We start from the raw sequence: 17,908 nt of genomic DNA, 5'->3' as shown, positions 1-17,908 counted from the left end.
GTGGAAACATGTCCTGTGGTCTGATGAGACCAAGATAAACTTATTTGGTTCAATGGTGTCAAGTGTGTATGGCGGCAACCAGGTGAGGAGTACAAAGACAAGTGTGTCTTGCCTACAGTCAAGCATGGTGGTGGGAGTGTCATGGTCTGGGGCTGCATGAGTCCTGCTGGCGCGCGCGCGCGCACACACACACACACACACACACGTTCCAACATCTTTAAATAATTTCTTTGTGCTTTAGTGCACAGCCCCCTGGTCAAAAATCCAGCCTTCTTTATTTTGTGAGGAACCTTCTATTCCCCTCATATCCTATTCGTAAAACTAGTGGCCTATGTCTGCTCTATCCCCTCTGTAGTTTTTAGTAAAGGGAGTGGTGAGGGGGATCACATCACCATTTGCTACAGAGAGTAGACACAATGATTGCAAACTCTGTCTGATCCGCCCACAGCCCACAGTGCAGACTAGGCCAGCAGTCCTGATTCGTCCCATACACAGTCATCCCAAACACACCCACGGTGCCGCCCATTCAGTCTGTGGGTGGATCAGCCCAAGATTCTAGGAATTAGAGTGGAGAGCTGCTGATTGAGAGACAACAGCTCTCTGCTCGGGGACTCGGGGATCTGTGAGAACAGAGCCATCGGCGATGTTCGATCGTTCGGTTCTCAGTGCAGAGGTACCGGGGGAAAGAGGTTGATGCGGCATAGGGAAGTATGAATCAAAAGAAAAAAAATACCCATACTTCTCTTTTAAAGTGTACTGTATTTGTATGGTCTACCCTCAAGTTGTAAAGCGCTGCATAATAATAATAATTTGTAGTCTTAGTAGGTGGTGACAAACACTAATGCCGTGTACAGACGGCCGAACTTCCCCGACAGAAAAAGTCCAATGGGAGCTTTCGGTCGGACATTCTGACCATGTGTATGCCCCATCGGACTTTTTCTGTCGGCATTTCCGATGGACTCAGATATAGAACATGTTCTAAATCTCTCCGTCGGAAATGCCTACGGAGTTTAGACCGTTTGTCGGCCGTGTGTACGCGGCATAACAGAAAGTGATGTTACCATTTCAGAGATTCCTGAAATAAAGAAAATTCTGTGTAAAGAGATGACATCACTGATTTTTAAAACAGAGTTTTGTACAAAGTGTGCAGTTTTAAATCTAAAAATAACATTAGCATTTCTGCTTAACACAGGGCTAATGTGCAAATTTTATCACTATTCCGGAGTTCTTTAGGTCTTTTTTTTTTGACTGTCACTTTTACTAGTTTTAAAGCAGCATGCTTCCTTTCTCTGCCTGCATTGAAAATGTTAGTTGGTGGCCTAGATGTCAGGACTTTCCACACACTCAATACTTTTTGTGCCAATGCTCCATGTATCAGGTTTGGGATACCCTGCTACAGAGCAGGTAAAGAAAAAAATTAAATAAATACATCACGTAACATATAAACCTACAACATGTTTATTCATCTATTAGATTTAAGGCTATCTCCAATAAGAACTGGTATCTCGGGTAGTCAGTAATGGAGTAAATTATCCAGTCACCTCATACTCTAGAAACTTCCCTGCAGTCATTTTAATTTCTGCCATTGGAATCATCCAGAATTTGAAGCCAGCCCAAACTGCCAGTTATCAAGTAAAACAGAAATATTCCCGGATAAAAACTAACAAGAAAGGTTGTTAACCTTTTGTTGTTAACCTTTTAAGGTTGTTAAACCTCGAGGGCTTTCACACTGAAGCGGCGCGCTGGCAGGACGCTAAAAAAAGTCCTGCTAGCAGCATCTTTGGAGCGGTGTATACACCGCTCCTGCCCATTGAAATCGATGGGGCAGCACGGCTATACCTCCGCCATAGCACTGCTGCAGCAGTGTTTTGTGGTGGTTTTAACCCTTTTTCGGCAAATAGCGCAGCAAAATTGACAGTAAAGTGCCGCTAAAAATAGCAGCGCTTTACCGCTGACGTACCCACCACCCCAGTGTGAAAGGGGCCTTAAAAGAAAAGGACTCCAGGATCCTGCTAACCTAGCATTTCTAGATCCCTCTTGCCAGTCTCCATTAAACTGCTGCTTAAAAAATGTTCATAAATGCTTACTTTTTGAGTAAAAGATGACTCAGAGTAAATTCACATGGTTGCCTTCATCTCTTGCCACATGTCACAGCTACATGGGGGGATAGGGCACTACATTTCCTAATAGGAAAAGTAAAATGCAAGTAGCAGTGGTCACCTGTACAGGCAAAGCTACAGGCTCTTGCGCCAAGACTCCCACATCCACCCACTACTGAAAATAGAACTACAGCAGGGAAGTTACAAGTTTAATGGCTGGGGATAGATGACATTGGGGCCTATGGTCTTAAGAAACAAAAATGATGGCTATCGAGGTCTTTTCAGGTGATCTAAGAGGACTTCTCATTGCCTGTATTACTGTGTACTAAAACAAGACATTCTTTAAACATTAGCACATTTATACACATTGAACAACATTTCTGCCCAATGTTCAGCTTTAAATTGATAATTACTGTATATGCTCATCTGGCCTATAGAAAGAGCTAAATGTACAGTACACAAAGATTGAAATTCTGCTCTATGCAGAGAACAAACCAGAGCTCTTTAAAAAAAAAAAAAAAAATGTCATTCATTAGAAATTTACATGCCAGGCTGCATTGTCCGGTCATGCAGCAATGTACGCAAATAAAAGTTATATCATTTCTTTCACAGAAATAGAGCTTTCTTGTGGTGGTATTTGATCACCACTGGGATTGTTGTTATATAATATAAACCAGGGGTCTCCAAACTTTAAACAAAGGGCCACTTTACCATCCTTCAGACCTAAGGGGGGGGGGGGGATCAGACTGTGGACATGAGTAGAAAAGGTCCTAAAGTCAGAGGGAATAAACAATTCCCTATCTTTGGTGAAGACTGGAATTTTTTGGGGGAAAAAAAAGCTTTACGATCATGCGAGCACTGCGACAGCCTATCAGAGCGGTTATATGTTCAAAATGCCCGCCTCTCGGCATCTGAAACCTCTTAAAGGGCTGGGAGGGGGTTAATTATAACATTTGTATGCAGTATCTATAATGTGAAAAAGATAACACTTTCTTCTAAAGTAAATGGCATGTGAATGGGTTATGTAAGGATATATATATATATATTATATATACACACACACACACACACACACACACACACACACACAAGCATGCATTGTCTATTTAGTTTCATTATGCTTATAAATTTTTTTTTTTTTTTTATTTGGGGGGGGGGGGGGGGGGGGTGGAGAGGGATAATCTACAAACTATATAAACATATCTACAAAAAAGTTCCATAGCCAAAGAGACAGTGTCACTTTTTTTCCCCCCTGCTAGACCATGTTAAATAACATTTAAAATAAAAGTAGTCCCATTTCCCCAAAAAAACAACATTAGCCCATCCCTGACACCATTCCCTGCTGCCCTATAACCTGAACTGCTAAGAAACGCTGTTTGGGGCCCATTCAAACTATGCATTGTGTTAACACGCATGATTTTTTGCACCGATGGGTGCTGCATTAAAACATCTGTAAAAGTTTTTTTTTTTTTTTTTTTAAACATGCCATACTTACCTGCTCTGTGCAATAGCTTTGCACAGAGCAGCCCCGATCCTCTTCTCGAGTCCCCCAGCGGCACTCCTAGCCCCTCCTCCCTGCTGAGTGCCCCCATAGTAAGCTGTTTACGCTGCGGGCACTCGTGCTATGAGAGACACATAGTGTGGCTCAGCCACCACTCCCCTCCCTGGCTCTGACTGACCGCAATGGATACCAATGGCTCCCGCTGCTGTCTCTCAGCCAATGAAGAGGCAGAGACCCAGGAGAGTGTCTGCTCTCATGCACATAGCTGGATCAGGCTTAGGTGAGCATAAAGAAAGGGCTGACGGGGTAGTTGCATAAAAGGTAAAAACTTCAGACTTTAGAACCACATTAATGCAGCCTAATCATTATGATAAGGCTGGCAGAATACCTCAGTGCACAAAAAAAAAAAAAAAAAGGATCAACTAATGTGAAAGAATCAACTACAAGTCCCATCTGCCATCATGGCAGAGAGACATCTAGTTCTCAATGGACTACAAGTGTGCTGATCAACGCTCTCGTAGTCCATCGACTCTTCCTACAGCTTTCAAACTGAAAGCCTGTACAGAGGTACAGACAGATCTGGAGGAGGAGTGTGCAGGAGCCTGACACTGCACCATTTCCACTGATCGTGGGTGCAATGCTTTGCATGCTCCTGCAGGATAAAATAAATGCACTTTTTTCCCTGCAAAAATATATGCATTTAATATTTTTCCTAAAAAGGTAAACATTGCCTTTAACATAGGGCTGGGAGATTTTCTTAAAAAAAAAAAATCTTCGATTCTCTTAAAAAAAACTCGATTCACGATTCGAATCGAGTTTTTTTTTTTTTTTGGAAATCACGCCGGTCCCGAGGCGCTGCGGGCATGAGCTTTTAGGCGAGGCCGCGGCTTCGGCCTAGTCCGCGGCGTCCGGCCTCGCGGACTAGGCCGAAGCCGCGGCCTCACCTAAAAACTCCTTGCCTGCAGTTCTTCAGGCCCGGCGTGGTGTCCGCGCCGGTCCTGAGGCGCTGCGGGCATGAGTTTTTAGGCGAGACCGCGGCTTCGGCCTAGTCCGCGAGGACTAGGCCGAAGCCGCGGCCTCGCCTAAAAACTCATGCCCGCAGCGCCTCCGGACCGGCGCGGTGAAAAAAAAAAAAATCTAAAAACATCGATTTGCTTAAATTTTGAATCGATTTGACCTCTCAACTCGATTCAAGATTTAAATCGATTTTTTTCCCAGCCCTACTTTAACATACTCTACCACAAGGAACAGATGGTTTACATGCCAATCACACTTTTAGTTTTGTATCTATATTTCAATAAGGGGGGTTCCCACAACACCTAGATCACCATGGGCGCTCATACATAGCTACCAGCTGCTTTAAGTCTAGTACACATGGGCCGAATGTCCGGCAACATCAGCCAGTTCAATAAAAACTGGCTGACATTCGGCGTGTGTGTACGGCAGCCAGTCTGGCTTCTGTCGGATGTGCATGCTGGAAAACCAGTAACCAACTGGCTCCTGATCAGCACTCTCAGTCAATGTCTGAGCACTGACTGTAGTGTTTTGGGGGCGTGGGGGGCATCCCCCAGTTACAACACAACAGCTTAGAGGGGGAGATCTCTATACTAACATTGGATTGTTAGTACAGAGACTCCTCCTGAGCTGTCAGTTTTTTTTCACTCAACCCGCGGAGTTGAATGAAATAAAAATCATGTTGTGTACTAGGCTTTAAGGCATAAATCAGTAACTGGTAGAAATCAAATATCCTGCTCTTAGGATCAATAATAACAAGGAACTGCAGCCCCCCAAGCAAAATGGAAACACCGAAGTGAAATCCACATAACCAAAATGTTCTAATAGGGGAATGGCGCTCTGAACAGCGCCATTCCCCTATTAGAACATAAATCAGTAACTGGTACTTGGGACCTTTTGGTTATGTTCACAGTAGCCTGCACAATAAATTGTAACATTTACCGTGTAGGCTAGTGCAGTGCCAACTCCTGCAGGACACCATGTGATGCACGTTTAAGTTTTTTCTTTTACAACTTTACTTGAAGTGTCACTTCATTCATGTCACTGCAGAACAGCATGGTGCATTGAGCTGCTGTGTAGCGTCAAGCAGTGCCATCCAGTGCAGTGTGGAAAAATGCTGCATTTGTCCGCACTGCACTACACGTCAAACCATTGCTACAGTGTGAATAGGGCACAAAGAATACAATTGTTTTCTGTGTCCTAGCGGTGACCTGCATCTATCCATTGTGGGAAAACAAAACAAAACAAAAAAAAAAAAAAAAAAAAACACACATCACCGCAAAGAGTGCGAACATGCTCTAAGGTCTGACTAGCTCCACCTGAACATTACTCTCTGGACATGAATATTGGAAATATGTCCTATATATGCTGCAGTTTGCATGTGCTCCCCTCAATGGCTCTATTCAAATCACAACCAAAGCACTTTACACAGCATAATGTATAGAAATATGCATTACCATGCACATTATAAAGCAAAAATAGTCTTTAAAGTGTGTCCAAACCCCAAAACAAAAAAAAATGTAATATATTGTAGCTTTCCAATTCTTAAAATACCAACATAAGATTTTTCATCAGCCCCCCCCCCCCCCCCATTTAGTAATCTGAAAATACCTCACTGCCTGTCCATGGGCGACTACACTCTATCCTTCACTGCATCTTAAACGGGAGCCATAGTGGTCACCCAGGTTGGGCTTAAAACGGGTTAGCCTGAAACGGTTTTAAAACCAATAATAAAACATATTGCAGCTTACCAGTCATTAGATGTGGTGGCTGCATTAGTTTTCTTTGGCTTTGTTTCCCCCCTCTGTTTTCACCTGGTGGTCTGGCCTGTAAAGCTGGGTACAGACTTTTACTTGTCTTTCTTCAACCTCTGGGTTGAATGTAAAAAAAAAAAAATTGCAGCATCAACAGAAGTTATATTGGTGTACCTATCTATCCTGCTGAGACATGGTATTTGCTCAGTTAATAGGGGGGGGGGTCTCCCCCCCACAGAATACCGTGATCAGCGGTCGCCTGCTGAACCTGCCGACTTTCGGCCCGTGTGGCTTACATACCTCCTGTATTAGAGTGCCCCCACTCTGCATGAATGACACAGCAGCATTGGCAGTCTGGGGGAGGGGAGTGTTAGATGTATTAGCAGATTTAGATACACTAACAAATTGAAGCCAAACTCCAGCTAACACTGCATTTACACATGCAGTTGCAGCAACGTTTTTTTTTTCTTTTGAGATAAAGGTTTTACATGAATATATAAAAGCTGATCATTCTAAACACCCGTCAGTAGTAAATAGTGCATCTCAACAGTCTTAACTTATAAATTTGCAGGAGAGCTTGTTCTTTTGAAAACCTACTGGTCAGAGCACCAGGTAAAAATAAAAGAAAGCCTAAAAAAGAAAGCAAATGCAGCCATCACATCTAAGAATTGATAAGTATTGGCTGCAATATATTAAAGATTTGTTTTTGGGTTTAATCATTTAAGAACTGATAAGCTGCAATATATTACATATTTTTAAGCAGACCTGGGCAAATTACGGCCCCAGGGTCATATCCAGCCCACGATGCCTCCACGGTCAGCATGCCTTACTCTCTGAGCCGGTTAGATTCCTAACTGAGGAAGCTAAAAGGATCAGAGAGGCATGCTGACAGATGTACATGTGAAGAGCCACAAGAACTGGAAGAAGAGAACCTGAGGAGCTAATAAGTACAGAGGGGAAGCTTGCTTCTGGCAGGAAAGCATTGCCTAGGAGACACCCCAATGCTCTTATTCCACTCTTTATCTGGCCAAGTTCTTCCTGCATCAGCACCTGCATAGCAATGCACCTGTTCTTCACTCCAGGTCAGGATCTGCAGAAATCGCCGCTGAAACAATCTCAGGCTCTCTACTTTCAGCCACAGTGCTTCTCAGAGGACAATTAACAGGCGCTGAGGGGGTGTTATTGCAATTGCATACATAAAAACGCTGCATCTGCCAAGCAAAGCATTGCGCGGCTGTGACATGGGGACAACCATGTTACAGTTTGGGTGGGTGGCTGAGGGGCAATAAAACTGGCTCAGTCGTCCGCTTTTGCCACCCCCGACTGCCTGTCTAAAAGAGACCTATTTCATGATCTATTTTGCACCGATTAGTCCTAACAACAGGTGTTTGTTTTCCGTATATTTATGTACATACAGACCTTCCCTGGTCCAAAATTAATATTCAGCAAAATTAAGTTCAGCCCTCTACAACAATCCCAGGCTCTCATTTGGCCCCTTGGAAAATTAGTTACCCACCCCTGCTTTAACCACTTCCCGCCCGGCCTATAGCAGAATGACGGCCCGGCGGTGGTTCCATTATCCTGACTGGACGTCATATGACAACATTCGGGAATACAGATGGTGCATGCCCATGGGGTCACGCAGAGTGGTGATCGGAGGTGTGGCGTGTCTGACACACCACAACACCAATCTTGGTAAAGAGCCTCTGGCGGAGGCTCTTTACCACGTGATCAGCTGTGTCCAATCACAGCTGATAACAATGTAAACAGGAAAAGCCGTGTATCGGCTTTTCCTCACTCACATCTGACAGACACGAGTAGATGAGAGCCGATCAGCCGCTCTCCTGACAGGGAGGGTCTGTGCCGATTATCAGTGCAGCCACCCCCCGATGCCCACTTCAGACCACCAGGAATTGCCACCACTGATGACCACCAGCTATGCCACCCTGTGCCCAAAATCGATGCCAATCAGTGCCCACAAATGGTGCCAGTCAGTGCCCAGTAACAATGCCTGCTAGTGCCTCCTTATCAGTAATGCCCATCGGTGTCAACTATCAGTGCCCATAAGTGCAGCCTTTCAGTTCCTATCAGTGCTGCATACCAATGCCACCTACCAGTGCCCATCAGTGCCGCCTAGCAGAGCACATCAGTGCCGCATATAAGTGCCCATCATTAGTGTCGCCTCATAAGTGCCCATCAGTGAAGGAAAAATAAAAACTTACTTATTTACAAAATTTTGTAACAGAAATAATGAAAAACTTTTTTTTTCAAAATTTTTGGTCTTTTTTTATTTGCTGTGCAAAAAATAAAAACCCCAGCAGTGATCAAATACCACCAAAAGAAAGCTCTATTTGTGGGAACAAAAAATGATAAAGAAATTTGTTTGGGTACAGTGTAGTATGACCGCGCAATTGTCATTCAAAGTGCGACAGCGCTGAAAGCTGAAAATTGGCTTGGGCAGGAAGGGGGGGGAGTGCCTGATATTGAAGTGCTTAAACAGACTTTTTTTTTTTTTTTTTTTTTTAGCAAAAGATACTGTAAAGTAGGTAGGGTTATTAAACACAACTGGCCCATCCTAAGGGCTAGTTCACACCAGAAAAACATCCTCCAGATCCAATCCGGATTAGTTTCTGCATGCACGTTTTTGATGCGTTTCGGTGCATTTTCGGATGTGCTACAGATCCTTTTTTCTTGTTTTTTTTTTTTCCACTGTACTGGGATGCGGTGTTTTACCATGCTCCAGTACAGTTCTGTGCAGGAAAAATGCAGCACATTCTACTTTTTTTTTTTTTCTGGAACCGTAACACACTGGAACCACATGCACTGGTGTGAATTATTGCCATTGAAAACCACGTATGCTACTTTCTATGCATTTTGAATGCAGAAAAAAAAAAAAAGCACTAGAATACATGTGGTGTGAACTAGCCCTAAAAGTAGAACTAAGGGCTAGACATTACTTTTACTACGGTTTATAAACATGCATATTACCCCTAACTGCATAACACTTTGTGAAAAGAGAAGTGATACAGGTTGCCTATATGCATGACATTTTTAATATGTATCTTATAGAGCTGCACGATTAATCATTAAAGAATCAGATCACGATCATTTCCCCCTCACAATCTTAACAAAGCATTTTCCCGATTCTATGCAGAGTTCTGAGCTCAGAGCTTACAAAAAAAAAAAATCCAGGCAGCCTGCCAAGTTTATGACGACATCGCTTAGACCAGGGGTAGGCAACCCGTGGCACTCAAAGCCTCCTTTGCCGGTGTTCTATCGAGAAGTGCCTGGGACAAACGGCGCATGAGCCGTACAGAAAGCACAACAGCTGAGTTTACGATCACCTGTTGTGTCAGCAAGACGGCGCCTGCGCACGATAGCCGACAGAAGAAATTTTTCTGTCAGATTGTGCCTTCGCTGGCGAGGTGTGTTCATATCGATGAGGGGCGGCTTAGTACAAGATGGGGGTGAATTATTCAATGATGGGCAGTGCTAAAAAACACATTTTTCTGCTATTCTTCCTGGATGCTTGCGTGTTTAGTCAACTCAAGGGCAGATTTTACTATCTGAAAAATGTGTTTTGCAGCACTGGCCTTCATTTAAAAATCCGCCCCCCACCAACATGAACACGGGAGCCAGCACGAGGCACAATCTGACAGAAAAATGTCTTCCGTCGGCTATTGTGCGCAGGCGCTGTCACGACAGCTGATCATAAAATCAGGTGTTGTGCTGTTCCGTACGGCGCATGCGCCGTACATCCCGGGCACTTCTTGATAGCGGGCACTATCCGACAGAACACCGGCACTGGACTCCCTCCCCATCAGCAGAACAGCGCAGGGAAGTGTCAGTGAAAGACTAATGCATTCCAATTTCAGAATTCCCCTCGCCGCACCTGCACTGAGGGGAAGGCACTGTGCCCCCACACATTGTAAAAGATGGGAAACATTGTTTGGTTCTCTTAATTTTGCTGTAGCTGCAATCGTCAGCTTTTGTGATGGGGAAGAGATTGGGTGCAGTTCGGCTGGGGGAGGAGGGGGGGGCGGTCCCTGTTTCCAGGAGGAGGACTGTCATTGGCCACTGCTAAAGCCAATCACAGTTCTGCTAGCCCCATCCACCATCTGGAGGAATATGACTAAGGAACAAGAAGGGATTTCACTGTGATTGAGAAAACCCCAATCAGGTGACAGTTTGTGGAATTATTGTTAAGCTTCTGGGAACTTTGTTGATATTATTCCTGAACCTTTGCATCACTTACTACTGAACCCCTGCACTCTGTGTCCCTTTAAGCCACAACCAGTATTCAGTGCAATATATATATATATATATATATATATATATATATATATATATATATATATATATATATATATATATATCACACAGATTTTGCTGCTGTTGGGCCAGATGAGAAGGGGGGGGTTCAGTGTTGGGCCAGATGAGAAGGGGGGTTCAGTGTTGGGCCAGATGAGAAGGGGGGGTTCAGTGTTGGGCCAGATGAGAAGGGGGGGTTCAGTGTTGGGCCAGATGAGAAGGGGGGGTTCAGTGTTGGGCCAGATGAGAAGGGGGGGTTCAGTGTTGGGCCAGATGAGAAGGGGGGTTCAGTGTTGGGCCAGATGAGAAGGGGGTTTAGTGGTAGGACAGAAAAGCAGGGGGGTAGAGCAGTGGGGCAGATGTGAAAGGAGGTGTATTGGTGGGACAGATGAGCAGGGGGTTACAGTGGTGGGGCAGGAGAGCAGGGGGAACAGAGGTGAGAAAGAGGTGCAGGAGGTACATTGGTGGGGCAGATGAGAAAGCGAGTTACAGTGGTGGGGCAGATGAGCAGATGGGTTCAGTGTCAGGACAGATAAGGTGGCGATTCAGTAGTGAGACAGAAGAGCATGGGGATACGGCGGTGGAGCAGATGTGCAGGGAGGTACAGTGATGGAGCAGATGAGAAAAGGGGGGTACATTGATGGGGCAGATGAGCAGGGGGGTTACAGTGGTGGGGCAGATGTGCAGGAGGTACAGTGGTGGGAGGGATGAGAAGGGGGTTCAGCGGTGGGAGAGAAAAGCAGGGGGGTACAGAGATGGGGCAGATGAGCAGGGGGTGGTTCACTGTTGGGACAGATGAGAAGGGGGTTCAGCAGTGGGACAGAAGAGCAAGGGGGTATAGCAGTGGGGCAGATGTGAAAGGAAGTGCATTGGTGGGACAGATGAGCAGAGGGTTACAATGGTTGGGCAGAAGAGCAGGGAGTACAGAGGTGGGGCAGATGTACAGGGGGGTACAGTGGCGGGGAAGAGGAGTAAGGAGGTACATTGGTGGGACAGAGGAGCAGGGGGTTACAGCGGTGGGGCAGAAGAGCAGGGGAACAGAGGTGGGACAGATGTGCAGGAGGTACAGTGGTGTGGCAGATGAGAAACGGGGTTACAGTAGTGGGACAGATGAGAAGATGGTTCAGTGGTGAGACAGAAGAGCATGGGGGTACGGCGGTGGAGCAGATGCGCAGGGAGGTACAGTGGTGAAGCAGACAAGAAAGGGGCAACATTGGTGAGGCAGATGAACAGAAGGGTACAGTGGTAGGGCAGATGTACAGGGGGTTACAGTGGTATGACAGGTGAGCAGGGAGCTATAGTGGTGGGGCAAATGAGCAGGGGGGTACAGATGAGCAGCTTAATTGGGGCTGATCTGAGGTGTGAAGGTGCAGGAATTGGGGCCGATCAGGAGATGTGAAGGTGCATGAATTGGGGCCGATCAGGTGTGAAGGTGCATGAATTGGGGCCGATCAGGTGTGAAGGTGCATGAATTGGGGCCGATCAGGTGTGAAGGTGCATGAATTGGGGCCGATCAGGTGTGAAGGTGCATGAATTGGGGCCGATCAGGTGTGAAGGTGCATGAATTGGGGCCTATCAGGTGTGAAGGTGCATGAATTGGGGCCTATCAGGTGTGAAGGTGCATGAATTGGGGCCTATCAGGTGTGAAGGTGCATGAATTGGGGCCTATCAGGTGTGAAGGTGCATGAATTGGGGCCTATCAGGTGTGAAGGTGCAGGAATTGGGGCCTATCAGGTGTGAAGGTGCAGGAATTGGGGCCTATCAGGTGTGAAGGTGCAGGAATTGGGGCCTATCAGGTGTGAAGGTGCAGGAATTGGGGCCTATCAGGTGTGAAGGTGCAGGAATTGGGGCCTATCAGGTGTGAAGGTGCAGGAATTGGGGCCTATCAGGTGTGAAGGTGCAGGAATTGGGGCCTATCAGGTGTGAAGGTGCAGGAATTGGGGCCTATCAGGTGTGAAGGTGCAGGAATTGGGGCCGATCGAGGTGTGAAGGTGCAGGAATTGGGGCTGATCAGAGGTGTGAAGGTGCAGGAATTGGGGCTGATCTGAGGCGCGAGAATGCAGGATGTTAATTTCTCACTACTACTCAAGTAGTTTAAAGCATTTACTTTATAAAAAATCCTTTTCATGATTAAGAGTGTGAAGTTGACATTTTTTGTTATAAAAGCTCAATTTCTTTGAAAACATTTTTCGGCACACTGTGCCCAAAAGGTTGCCTACCCCTGGCTTAGAAGAAGATAAAACAGAAACATTGTAAGACTTAGTCCTTTTAGATCAAAGAATGAACTTCGGTCTGTAAATGAGGGAAGTTTAACCACTTAAAGCAAAGTTCCAGTCGTTTGTCTGTTTATTAAAAGTCAGCAGCTACACTTTTTGTAGCTGCTGACTTAATAAACTTACACTCACCTGTCCCACGCTCCGCGGCGCCGTCATTGCAAGTGTGGGCACCCAGCTGTGACAGTTGTGGCGTCACAGATGGGTGCGAGGCGCGCTGCGCTTTTCTAGTGGCCAGGCAATCTTCTGGGACCCGTGACGTGTCCCAGAAGATTGCAGAGAGGGATGGGCCGCCTAGGGGAAGAGAAGGAGTCGCCTAGGCGGCGAGAGGACGGAAGGAAGTGGGACAGGAAGTACCTGTCAAAATTAGGTACTTACTCACCCCCACCAAAAAAGCGAGGAGTGCTTAAAGTGGAAGTTACACTTTTGGGTGGAACTTCGCTTTAAAGACTAAACCTTTTTCTGATATTTGTTGCTTACAAGTTAAAATCAGTATTTTTTGCTAGGATATTACTTGGAACCCCCAAACATTATTTTTTTTTTTCCAGAGACCTGGCCTAAAGAATAAAATGGTGGTTGTTGCAATATTTTATGTCACACTGTATTTGCACAGCGGTCTTTCAAACACAATTTTTTGGGAAAAAACACACCTTAATGAATTAATAAAAAACGAAACCGCAAAGTTAGCCCATTTTTTTTTGTATAATGTAAAAGATGTTGTTACTCTGCGAGAATCGTGATCTTTATTCCAACCAAAAAAAATTGTGATTCTCATTTTGGCCAGAATCGTGCAGGTCTAGTATCTTGGAATTAAACCATACATGATCATTTAAGTGTAGCTAGGTAAACCAACCTGTAATACTGGTAATTCTTATTGCCAACATTATGGGAAAAAAAAGTTATTTCAGCACTTTTTCTAGTTACAATTACTGTAAGCTAGACAAGGCCCATTCCAGCAAGCACTTTCCTATACAATCCTATGAGCAATGGACTTAACATAAAATAACCCTTTTGAGGATATTTTAATTACGCTTAGGCTTTCACAACTGGTCATTCTGCAATAGCAAACTTCAAAGCGTTCAACATTTATTAGTATTCAAAACAACAAATGACTTGGCATTGTAACAAAAAAGGCAACCCTGCTATACTTGCTGGACAGGAAGCTGATATTGAATTTCTGAACAAAGCACACTGCCATTAAATGAACATGTAGAACAATAGGTGACGTAACAGTCAAAAGTAGAATAGTTTTACCCATATTAGAAAGAGTAAAGTATAGGGCTGCTTCAGTCAGATGGATGTGAAATAGATGGGCGCATTGCAGACAAGTATGGGGGAGGTGATAGAACTTTCTCCTTAGATTGTTACATGGAGTGGGAAGGATCGCACCTGACCTCTGTGACATCTAAACACAAGATTTGCTTCTCTAATTTAGACCCCTTTCACACTGAAGCACTTCTAAACTGCCAGTAAAACACTGAGCGCTTTTAAAGAGCTTTTAGCCCAAGTTCACACTGAGCTGTGGGAATGAAGCCGTGCGAGTTCAGCTGATTTCACTCTTGCATGTCAGTCCCGATTTCGGAGAAATCTGTGCAGGTTTCTGCACAGATGTCAATGTAAATCGCAGACCGAAATCGCAAAAAGTAGTACAGAAACTACTTTTTGAAATTGATGCGGCGTTGCGTCGATTAGGATAGTGCCATTGACGGCAATTGCCGCCGATTTGACATGTCAAAACGCCCCAGTGTGAACCAGGGCTTAAGGCGCTTTTCCATTCATTTCAATGGAGAGGGGCGTTTCTTTTTTTTTACCTCTCCAAACATGCTCCAATGATGCTGCTTTCAGGAGTTTTCACCTTCCCACCAGCGCACCCCCCCAGTGTGAAAGCATACATTGATTTTATTGGGAATCAGTTTTCGTGAGCCTCTTAAGGCAAATGCGCTTGAAAATCTCCTCAGTGTGAAAGGGGTCTTTGTAAACATGGTTCTGCCATTCTGACTCCATTGTGGCTCGAGCTACACAGGTGACCACTGGAGATCAATCGCCTGCTTTAGGACATATTCTGGGGATTACATAAAGGGCGTAATAGACACCATTTGGATTTCTGTCAGGCAGCAGCACCGAAAGCAGTGACGCTTATGCCTGATTGAAGTCCCTGTCAGAGACAGAGTCCGTGTTTGCACTGAGGAAGAAATGTGCACTCACTCCTGCCCTCCCTGGCCACTGCACCCATCACAATGACAGGAGCATGGCCAAGCAGTTATTAACAAGAGGTGGTCGGAGCCTGATGAGGAACTGAGAAATCAGTTCCTCATCAGGTTTGCATTACTTTTGATTGACAGTGGATGGCTGTAGGCGGATCCACAGTGCAATTCAGTCAAATAGCAGCTTTGAGATCCATCCTGTTGTGATTTGTCAATCATAGGCAAGGTGCACCTGATGGGGAACTAGGCTAAGAGTTCCCCATCATGCTCTGCTCACCCAGCAGCCATGCATTTGAGTGGTCAGGTGGCCACAGCCTGATGTTGAACTCGAAGACTAGTTCCCCATCAGGCCTGCATTGCCTGTCATTAAAGTGTAAGTAAACTCCCTTGGTTGATTTTTACCTATAGGTACGGTAAAAAAAAAAGTGAAGCCACCTGTCACCAACGCATGCACTCTGCAGGAACAATATGCCCGTGCCACGAACAGCAACTCCTGCGGCTTAACCAGAGGACTGAAGCCCGGGGTGAAGATGGAAGCCCTGTGAGCGGTGACAGCCCACCACTGGAGGGCTTCTTTTTAAGGTTCACATAATGTGCTAGCATGCAATGCATGCTAGCACATTATGACACTGCCTTGCAGGAGGATTTTTTTTTTTTTTTACCCCGTTTACTACCTCTTTAACAATGTATGACAGTAGGCTATTACACTGAACAACAGCAATGGATCCACCCACTGTCAATTATGTGCAAGGCAGACCTGACGGGGAACTGAATTCTGGAGTTCCCCATCAGGCTCCAACCACTGTCAGCTCAGGGTGACTTGCCTCACTGGTTGCTAGGACACAGGTGGCTTTTGTCCTAGCAACCAATGAATACAATATTAACGTAATAAGCACACAAACCCCTCCCTCCCCCGTATACTAACTGTGAGTTGGTCTTAATTAACACCATGTCTAAAAAACAAGTGCCCATGAGACTTTTAAGGAGTCACCAAAAAAATAAATACATAAATTACCACCAGTTTGCTTAACTGTGAACCGATTTTAATTTTTTCAGAATCGGATGCAGCCATAGTGACAGATTCTAAAAATGGCGGTAGTAAGAAAGTAAAATCCACACAGGACCCCTTTTTGACTGGATCAGAAAGAATAGCACTGCATAGATGTGAACAACTTTCACACAAACAATGTTTTTTTCAGATGACATGCAAATCTATGGCTTACGGATTGGATCTAGTCCGCATAGAATTCACATCAGTGTGTACCGGGACTGAAATGTGACACATAGAAAACTACTGTCTTGTGCGTCATTGCAGTTCCCTGCATTTATCCATGGGGGGGAAAAACACAGAACTGAACTGTAGTGTGAACGGGCCATAAGACTTGGTTCATAGTCCTATGCAATTTGCTTTTGATCCGTTTCTGCAGTGCTTTTTACGGTGCATTTCTTGATGCATTTTTTGCACGTTCTTTGATGGGTTTTGCCTTATTTATGCTTTTTTTTTCCCCAATTTGTTGTTGGGTGGATTCAAAATTGCAGCAAAAAACGCACTACATGCTTTTCTGCAGCTCCTCCATTGAAGTCTATTAAAACAAAATGCACCATTTTGCTTTGAAAAAAGTCCCTGGCCTTTTTCAAAAACGCAACAGCTGAAAAAAAGCATAGGATGTGAACATGTCCCATCGGAAACCATGTTATAAATGGACTGTAGCGCGTTTCTGTAAAAATCAAAAACCGCTGAGGTGTGAACCGAGCCTAAAGCCCCATACACACCATTAGATTTTTCTGCAGATTTTTGTCTTCAGATTTACCAAAACCATGTAGTGCAAGAGCCTGACTGATTGCATACAAACTGAAACTCTTAAAGCCTCGTACACACGATCGGATTGTTGGCCAACAGAGTCAGACTTTTGTCCGAAGGGCGTGTGCCAGGATCTTGTCTTGCATACTAACGGTACACAATTGTCGGCCAACAAACACGAACGTAGTGATGTACTACTCTTGTGCACCACCCTTTGGGCACGTTCTAATGTTGTGTTTGGTGAGCATTGATACTGAGCATGCGTGTTTGTAATTTGGACTTGTGTGACGGACTTGTGTACACATGATACGAAAATCTGACAACAGACTGTTGTCCGCCGAAAATTTACTAGCCTGCCATCCAACATTTGTTGGCGGAAAGTTGGATTGTCAATTGTCTGAAGGAGCGTACTAACGGTCGGATTTTAGGCAAACAGTCTGTCATCACACAATTCCCTGCTGAAAATCCGATCGTGTGTACAAGGCTTAAAGGTTTGACCTCATATTATATGGTTTTGGTAAATCTGAAGATAAAGATCTAATAGTGTGTATGGGGTCTACGAGTTTCTATTTGTATGCAATCAGCCAGGCCCTTGCTCTACATGGTTTTAATAAATCTGAAGACAAAAATCTGCAGAAAATCTATTAGTGTGTATGGGGTCTTAGGCTAGGTTCACACCATCTTCGCATTTGGCTCCCAGCAGGGGTCTGCTGCGTCCCAGTTCTGATTTCAGCCCAAATCTTTGGCTGAATTTGGACCTGAAATGGACCAAAAGACGCACAGGGAAGCCTGTGCAAATTCACACCGGAGCCGCAGCGGAGATATGCAAACTAGCTCCATAGAGAGCCAATCAAAATTTCCTGCTATTGTGAATTGGATGCGGGGGAACCCCCATCAAATTCGCAATAGTGTGAACCCAGCCTTAGAGATGTATCTTCACTTCCTGTCTGA

At 44.9% G+C, this 17,908-nt stretch overlaps 1 protein-coding gene across 5 annotated transcripts in view; it reads right to left on the bottom strand.

Moving 5' to 3' along the window:
* Positions 1-17,908, bottom strand: part of PTBP3 (polypyrimidine tract binding protein 3) — a 256,357-nt gene that overhangs the window by 125,788 nt on the left and 112,661 nt on the right. The window lies entirely within an intron of this gene.

The sequence above is a fragment of the Aquarana catesbeiana genome, linkage group LG01 (genome assembly GCF_042186555.1).
Source record: "Aquarana catesbeiana isolate 2022-GZ linkage group LG01, ASM4218655v1, whole genome shotgun sequence".
In the NCBI taxonomy this organism is placed as follows: domain Eukaryota; kingdom Metazoa; phylum Chordata; class Amphibia; order Anura; family Ranidae; genus Aquarana; species Aquarana catesbeiana.
The sequence above is the reverse complement of the archived record's forward strand: the minus strand, read 5'-3'. Positions and strand labels throughout refer to the sequence as shown.